General features: G+C 42.5%; 1 long non-coding RNA gene across 1 annotated transcript in view; it reads left to right on the top strand.

Annotated features, from left to right (window-relative positions):
• The first annotated feature begins 3,660 nt into the window (after nt 1-3,660).
• Nucleotides 3,661-8,582, top strand: part of LOC125932726 (uncharacterized) — a 10,571-nt gene continuing 5,649 nt past the window's right edge. The window contains exons 1-2 of the long non-coding RNA XR_007460744.1: nt 3,661-4,480; nt 5,681-5,786. This is a non-coding gene — a long non-coding RNA (uncharacterized LOC125932726). The remainder of the gene's footprint in view (nt 4,481-5,680; nt 5,787-8,582) is intronic.

Genomic DNA, 8,582 nt, shown 5'->3' with positions numbered 1-8,582 from the left:
CACCACAAGCCATAGCCCCCAGAGCATCCACTAGAATGTAAGTTCCCTAGCAGCACAGAATGGGGCTGTCTGGCTTACTTGCTGTATCTGCAGGGAACAGAATAGCATCAAGTACCTAGTAGGCATTCAACAATTGAATAGTCAACAGATGAAGCAAACGATTTGACAACCTTTATTATACCAGGTCCCGCCAGGGAATAATATCTGGATTGATTTGCATTCAGTCCCCACATCTCCTTGGACTAGTGCTTATTTTACCCTGTAAATTCCTTTAAGTCTGTTTTCATTGCATCACTACCAACACCGCCTCGTACCTGTGCTGCCATAGTAAAATCTGAGATACTCTCCTTTTTCTGGTTCCCTGAGTGAGCTCCAACTAACTTTCTATAGTCCGCTCTCATCCAAAGTATTACATCCAAACCCTTTACCCTGACTCTGAATTCTTTAGAGTCCAAACCTAAGCTTCCTTTCTAGCCTTGTGTCATGGCTTCCCAAAGGGAATCTTCCTTTCTAGCCAAGGTGATCTACTCATGTCTCTTTACTGTGCTTTCTCTGCTGGAATTTATTTCCCCAAAGTAAAATTGTTTTTCCCTATCATATTTGCCTATCAAAACCTACCCTTTCCTTGAGACTTGGCTCATCCACTTTCTCAAGGAAACATGGTAGCCAAGCACTCTAATCTGGCAGAATTCATCACTGATTCATTCCAGGAATACCCAATAGTTTCTCCTCTGAATTCTCCTTCCAGTCATGATCTATAATGCCCATCACTTACTATGCATGCTCCTTTGAACATATATCCTTCTACATATGTGTTGTACATATAGGTAAACAAAGAGTTCAAGACAGGTGGCCTGAGATTGAAACATCTGCCACATAATAATGGAGTAACATTAAGCAATTTTCTTCCCTTCTCTGGGTCCCAGTGTCTTTATCTGTAAAAAAAGTACCTACCTTAGAGGAGGATTCTAATTAAAATAAATCACATAATTTGAAAAGCTCTTAGCAGGGTTCTGGAACATAAAGAGTACCCAAAAATGTCGGTATTCCTTCCCCAGAGCATCTCACTTACAGTTGGTGCTACTTTATATTCTTATGTATTTCAGTACATCAAAATAGCTATTTATTCATTGATGAATTGATAATATTAGTGCTAGCTGTCAATACAGACTTTCCACTGAAGAATTTTAGGAACAAAATTTCCTATTCCTTTTGGATCAGAGAGTAGACATCCCTCTCTAAAGGAATGGTATTTGGGGGAATATATGAAAAAGAAAGAGACAAACAGACAGATACTATGATTAGAATCCCATCTTAGATTATTTGCTCTATCTTTGATAACATATCTTGTAAGGGAGTCTGGTTTTGTGATTAAAACTATGTTGAGAAATGGAATATGTCTGAAAGAAATTTCTACTGTTGTAGCTTTGAACAAGCAGCTTACCCTTTCTAAGCCTGTCTCCCCATTTAACAATGAGATTAGACCAGATGACCCCTATCATCCTTTGGATTGCTATTAGAATATAGTTACTTTGCTGTGGCAATATCAAGATTGCATTATCTCCTCCATCTTTCGTGTATGTAGCAGCCCTTAAGAAAAATCCTTCATAGAAGTAACAAGTCATTCCAAGATTTATTTCGGATTATAGAAGAACAATTGTTAGGCAATTGTTAAGATACTATGCTAGGTTGTCATTCATTTATTATGAAACCTTCACTCTGAAAAAGTATGATGGTCTAATATTTAACACTAAATGATAACAATGCTTAGTCATACTTTGGAAGAAGACAGATTATTATATACAGGTTGGGTTTACTCAAAATTAACTACCAGCTTATTGGCCCAAATAGTCATGGTCCATGGCTTGCCTATTTTCTACTTAATTTTACTAAATACTACACATGCTCTTCTGAGTTGAATTATGTTTAAGTATGGCAAAGTTCAAGTAGGATACTATCACTTTTTATTCAGTAATACAAAAAATATTATTTGCTGTTGGGTCTCATGCATGCCCTGACTTGACAGGTGATGTGTTTAAAACTCTCTCTCTCTCTCTCTCTCTCTCTCTCTCTCTCACACACACACACACTTCCAGCAAATCAACATCCATGCTCTGGGTGACATGAGATGGGAGGGCATGTCTGTACTTGTTTGTGACATAGATTTGTTGATATTTTAGGAATGGGAGTAATACATTGATATTTATTTCTGATTAGCCTTATTTTAGGGTTCCTTTTCAGAGTCTGTGGAAGGTCATCTTAAGGCCATACTGTGACTTTACTGAATGTGACTACCCATTCAGCAGCCTATGAGGCGGGTGTCGCCAGGCTGAGGTCTCCAGGCTGAGTCCCCAAGCTTCAGTAGGTAACTACTGAATAAGTAGCATGTGTTACATGGGCCTTCAGAGAGTCTGCGGCCCCAAGTTCAGTAGCACTGGATTTGGGAGCTGGACATCCCATTTACCCAGAAACCTTGGTCACTGTCTTTCCAACAAAGGCTGGATCTTCCTTCCCCATCTCATCTGTCTCTTTGGAGAAGAAAAGCATGGGGACGACTTTCCATGGAAGCTCTCAGAGATATGCTGTCCTTACTCAGACTACCTGAGCCAACATTCCCCCACATTAGACCCACTGGTGACTCCCTTATTGTTGCACAAGGTGACAGTGTTCCTATGACACAGAAACACAGTAGGGCACTTGTGCCACAGAGCTATGGGAGAGGCTGGTGGTCTGCCCTGAGATTGCTATCCACCAAAACCGAGGCTTTCAGCAAACTGCTTGGCGCCTGTAGACAGGGATCCAAGTGTTGATCGTTCAGCGATGGGCAGACCTCCTGTGGCTTCAGCAAATTTCAGAACAGCACTTAGGCTGGTATTCCTGGGGGACAAGATGTGACATCAGTTGGGTTTTCAACCCCAAACTGCCATCAGAAGGATCTCCCAAGTATCTTACATCCCTGCAAAGGTGTGAGGTTATCTTTTATACACTGTTCCATCTAAAAGTCAAGCCTGGTACCAACCAAATGGGTTCTGTTGCAAGGAACTTGAGGATATTCTTGTCCTCGATCTGCAGGATGAAAAGGCTCTGGCCATTCTGAAGGTTTTCCTTTAAGTTGATTCAGGAATAAAGGATCACACCATATGATGATTCTGGGAAGCACAGAAAGGCTTCAATTTGTTCTTATTGACTTGACTTGTGCTCCCAGCAGGTTTGAGGGAAACCTGAGGCTATTAACGAAGGAAAGGGACAAGCCAAGTCAATGTGACTTGGAACGTGTACCCTTGGCCTCAGTGATAGAAACTGTTTGGTTATGGAGACTAGAAGCACGCCCACACCCATGGGACCCTTGCTTACCAGGGTGTATCTTAGAACCAACCAGGATCATTGTTGAATAGATCGAAATACTATCTCTGCCCCTAGAAAGTCCTGGATCAGAATCCAGGAAGTGGGGAGTGCTGTCTTCCTTTGATGTCATGGTCAGATCATCATTTTACCTGGGGAAACAGTGACTTGGCAAACCCCTCCTTCCTTTTGTACCATGCTCTGGGCACTGGGGCCATTGATGAGCAATGAATGGGTGGGGGCGGGGGAGGGGGTGCTTCAGTGACATCACAGATGTCGGTCCATACCAGGTCAGCTTTCCCTCTCCCTCATCACCCCCTTCCTTCGGCCAAAGTTTGTGTGCTGGACCTGTAGGACATGAAGTCATATGTGACCCTTCCTTGGGCTGGATGCTGTCGTCTGGCCAGATAAACTAACAGGCTAGGAGATCCAGCTGGGGCTGGCTGTACTTTGCCCACGTCTGTTACAACATATGGTATACTCACTTGAAGTGACTGACAGAGCTATTTAATTTTACAGCTTGTCTGATGCCCCCACCCAAATACCATGCATACCGTCATGTGCTGATGCAAAATGGCATTTGTGAGCAGTCTCAACTTGGTTTCAATCACGGATTTCATGAAAGGAACACTTAAAAATTGGATTTGAACTCCACAGCTCCCAGGATAGGGCAGAGCTGGATGGAAACATCTGGAGATGTACCCGGGAACAGGGCCCACCATGTTCCTTGGGAGGAAATCGAGGCGGCAAGATTGACGCCCAAGGACTCATCCAGCCAGTTGACACAAGCCTAGAACCTTCCGCCTGACTTCCAACCAATACTCTTTCCAGCCCGGGCTGTCATCACACTTGATGTTTTGCTTCATGTACAAAATAAGGCCTCTCAGAACCTTTCCCGGAACTGGACCTTTGGACCTCAAAATGGTTTAATGTACACTTTTGGGAAGGGAGAGCCACAAGGCCTCTAAGTGGTTTTGATCAAGTTTGCCAATATTTACACCGTTGGATAATCTTCATGAACTTCATAAATAATGTAAATTCCTACAAAGCGAGTTAACCGTGAGCTACGGTGGTCTTTCGAAAAATCCATGTTACAGAACCATCCTGACAAAGTTAACAACTCGATGGAATACCGAAGGTAACCACTGATTGCACTCGCTGCCATTGACCATTTTAAGTGTGACTATTTTTAAAATACTGTATGCCTCATTACGCTGGGCTCTGAAAATGAGAAATTTGCTTTAACTGCATTGTTTTGAATTGCTGAGAGAAGAATCTATCAACCACAAGGTGCCCTGCTGCTGAACTCAGCCAAAAAGCTGTTAATAACCCCAGCAGATGTTTCAGCTTTTTAGGCCAATAGACTCCCTCTCTCCCTGCCCTCCCCTTTCTAGAATCTGATGCCAATATGACTGAACTCCAGTTTCTGTGGTTGCTGCCTCCGTGGCCGCCTCCACCAGAGTCAGTGATACTAGAGCTGCTGAGGAATTGATTCTTGAAACAACCAGTCGCAACACAGCCCCAGCCCTTTAAGGTCAAAGCATTATTGCTTTTACCGTTAGAAGTTTAAATCTTCAGGGGGGAAATGAAGGTAAGGGCACCGAATCTGTACTCCTGTTCTGTCGTCTGCCTTCATTGCCAGTCATTTCATTCCACTTGTTGTGGTTTGTCCCCACGCTCAGAGTCCATTTCTCAGACTGGTCAGGGCATTGGGCTTGCCGGGTAGAGGTCATTAATACATCGAGTCCCCACCGGTCGCTGAGGGATGTTGGGTTAGCAGCTTTACAAAGGGGGCCTCTGTGTGATGTGCAGTTTGGGATGGTTGTTTGCCTAATACCGCAAGGCTCAGAATGCCCTGACCTTAGCAGTTCTGCAATATTAGAAGTGTGTATTATAAATACAGCTACATCCCTGTGAGATGGGTACAATATGAGGGCATATGAGGCCACGGCAATCCCAGATGGGGATTTGTCAACTTCTCTGGATAAACCTTACGTCTTAACTTGAAATTAAATCTACATTCCAAGGCTTTCCAAATGAGAAGACATTTTTTAAAAAGGGGAGGGGAAGATGCTCCCCCTTCTCCCGCTCGCCTGCCCGCCTCCCCATACTCACTTATTTCGGAAAGAGCGCTTTAAGGCACCCCAGTGACAGCAGGGTGACCAAGAAAACACAGGTGCACCACGTTTATGGAACATCACATTGGCTAGGAACACATCCGAACTGCGCATCTATACATATCACCATGCAGAGAATTGCCATTTCAAAGGGGGAAAAATTGAAAAACAGAATTAAAGTTCATAAATACTTGGTTTCCTTATTTTGATGCAACACAAAGGCAGAATATCCAGGACCCTGTGGACCCCTACTGTCAGCTTCAGCATTCGCCAACCACAGTAATTCAACCCCAAAATCTCCGCTCTACACCATGCAGGCTATAAAAAGTAAGTACCTTTTCCCTCATGCCACCACCACCATATTGTCTGCAGGCTCTCTACACTGTGTATTTCTCCGTATCAGGAAAAGCTCAGGAATGCGGTGCGAGTCTTTTTTCTTCTTTTTCACCGGATAAAGTAATAGATTCCATTGTAACTCTTCAGTACACATGCGGAGGCACTCATTAATGCTAATGGAATCTGCATGTAGGTATTGAAGGGAAGATACAGTTGCCCGCACCTATGTAGTCTTTATTTTCGTATCAGACCAAGCACAACACTGTACGCTCGAGAGTTCAATGGCACCTCCATCTTCTAATTCTGAAATTTAAGTAACTCGGATTAAAAATGATCCCAGTCATTCTGAAATTGGGTGTTCCCACTAGCAAATGGGACGGACGCTTCTGCTTAGATTACTATGATTCCAAGAGGCCAGTACCAGATGATGAGTCTTTAGTAAAATAAACAGCCAATGTTGTAATAATAAAATAGGCTAAAAAAAACACAGAAACTCCCTACTGAATCAGGACAGACTATATCCTCATTATTAAAAAATTCCATATTAAATTACCCATATGCATCTCCAGAGGAGTGAAAACACAAGATGAGGAGAAGAGAATTGAAAATAATCATTGTTTAGTTGAGATTCCAGACCTGCCGGCAGTGAATACTGGTACTAGGCATTAATAAACTATGTGGAGGTGTCTGGGGCCCATGGAAATCCAGACCATGCACTTCATTAGGTCCTGAACTTCACCTGGAATCTTCTGCTGCAGGTGATGATTTCCAAGCTGTTTTGTTCTTGATTATTTTCAGTCCAAGTAAAATGGACAATAAAGAGAAGATGCTTCTATAGATTTCCATGATGGATGTTCACGACCAAAATAACTTCACCATCTGATGTATTTCACAGTCTTAACTTAAAACAGACCCGGTATAATATGCTTGTACATCTGGCTCAGGTGGTTTCTTTGCCATATGTTTGTGAAATAATCCAAGGAGATGTTACAATTGTACCGTTCCCCTTGGGACCTGAACAAAATGTGCCCACAAAGAGTTACCTAATTATTCATTCCTGCCAACAACATCCTTGCCTAATAATAAGGGGGTGCTTAAAAATGAGACAATAGTGCTTTCAATCTTGAGAGATGTCAGTGCCACTTATTGTTTCGAAAACTGAAAGTCTTTTGCATTTTTTTAAATAAGAAAAAGATCCTTGGCCTTTAAAGCAGCACTCTGCAGGTGGTATATTTGGTATTCCTGTGGGGGGCAAATGTTGCCGTACTGATGGAGGCCAATGCTCCCCTGGAACTCAGTGGACCAGTAGCCACTGTGGGACTTAGTGACCCTAAAGGTGATAGTTATCTACAGAGTGGCTCTTCCGGTAATAGAACACATTAATGGAGAACTTTATAATTGGCAAATTGCTTTCATCTATGTCACCACATTGACTTCTCAAAACAACCTTGTAAAGCAGGGGGAAAAGGCCCACCTTATTTAGCCTTGTTGATTCTTTATAGCACTAATTAGCCAGAAATGTGAGCATCTTTTTTAAATGAAAAAATTAAAAAATTTTTTAGTCTTGATCCCTAAGCCCCAGTTGCCACAATGCAGCTCTCGCTTTGAATCTGACAATCTGCTTTTTCCCCTGTTCCTGAACTTGCCTCCTTTTGTCCCATGACTCACTCTCTCAATGCTCTGTTGATTCAAAATACATAATTTGATTTTGTTTCAAGGGTTAGAAAGGACACAAAACACAGTGGGGAAAGTAACTTAATGATTAAAATACAGGCCTACCCCGAAAATACAGATTTGAATGAGGCTCCAGGCCAGGTCAAAGGTCAAATGGATAAATCATGCTCTTGGCCTAGCTTTCTCCACCACTAAATCAATTTGAAAGAATGTGGCAAAGATAAAGATACCAGCCAATAAATCTCTAGGCATGTGTTAATTGTGTATTTATGGAGATGCCAAATGCTAGGAGAGTTGTGTTTCCATAAGGATTAGGCTGACAGACCCTAAAGGGCCAGATTAGTATAGGCATTGTTTTTCCCCAGAATCCAAATCTCAGGGTCAAACAGGACACAAAGAATGAGAAAAGGAGGCTAGGAGATTTGCCTCGGGTTACCCAGTTCATAAATGGGTCTGTCCATTTGTGTCCAAGATGCTCATTTAAAACACCTGGGAACTACCAAGGACCTACCTTCATTCTACTTTGCTAGTTAACCTTAACAGTTTTGGATCACTCAATAGCCAATATTTTCTGGATATATATTCCCCACGAGAGGAAAAGTGAGTTATTATGAAGAAGTAATTGAATACTGGTCTCTTGTTCAGGTAAGAGATTCCCCAGGCAAGATTTTTTTCCCACTCATGGCAATTAGACTTTCTGAAAATTCCTTCACTCTCTTAATGCTTACTGAGTGCCTACTAGTATATCCCATGCTGTGGATACAAAGTTGAGAAAGCAAGGTCCTACGCTCAGGGCATTTAAACAAGCAGAGACTCAGACTTGCAAACAAGTCAATCTGATAAGATTTACAAAATCGGATGATCCACAAAGTTGACTGGGACATTAGGATAACACATTTCAATCCGTCCTGGAAAACTTCTCCGAGGAAAGAGAAGTATGAATAGGTGTTTTCCAGGCAGACAAAAGATTTCCAACTATAGGGTATGAGTCAGAGATGCTAATGATCGATCGTAAATTGAGGCAGAAACGTAATCAAGTTTTTGTATTTGAACTCTGGGGCTACTATGAAAGCGTGGGCGGGGGGGGGGGGGGGGGGGGGGGGGGGGGGGGGG

The sequence above is a fragment of the Panthera uncia genome, chromosome D4 (assembly GCF_023721935.1).
Source record: "Panthera uncia isolate 11264 chromosome D4, Puncia_PCG_1.0, whole genome shotgun sequence".
NCBI classification, from domain to species: Eukaryota; Metazoa; Chordata; class Mammalia; order Carnivora; family Felidae; genus Panthera; species Panthera uncia.
This window is presented reverse-complemented; position numbering and strand designations above follow the sequence as displayed.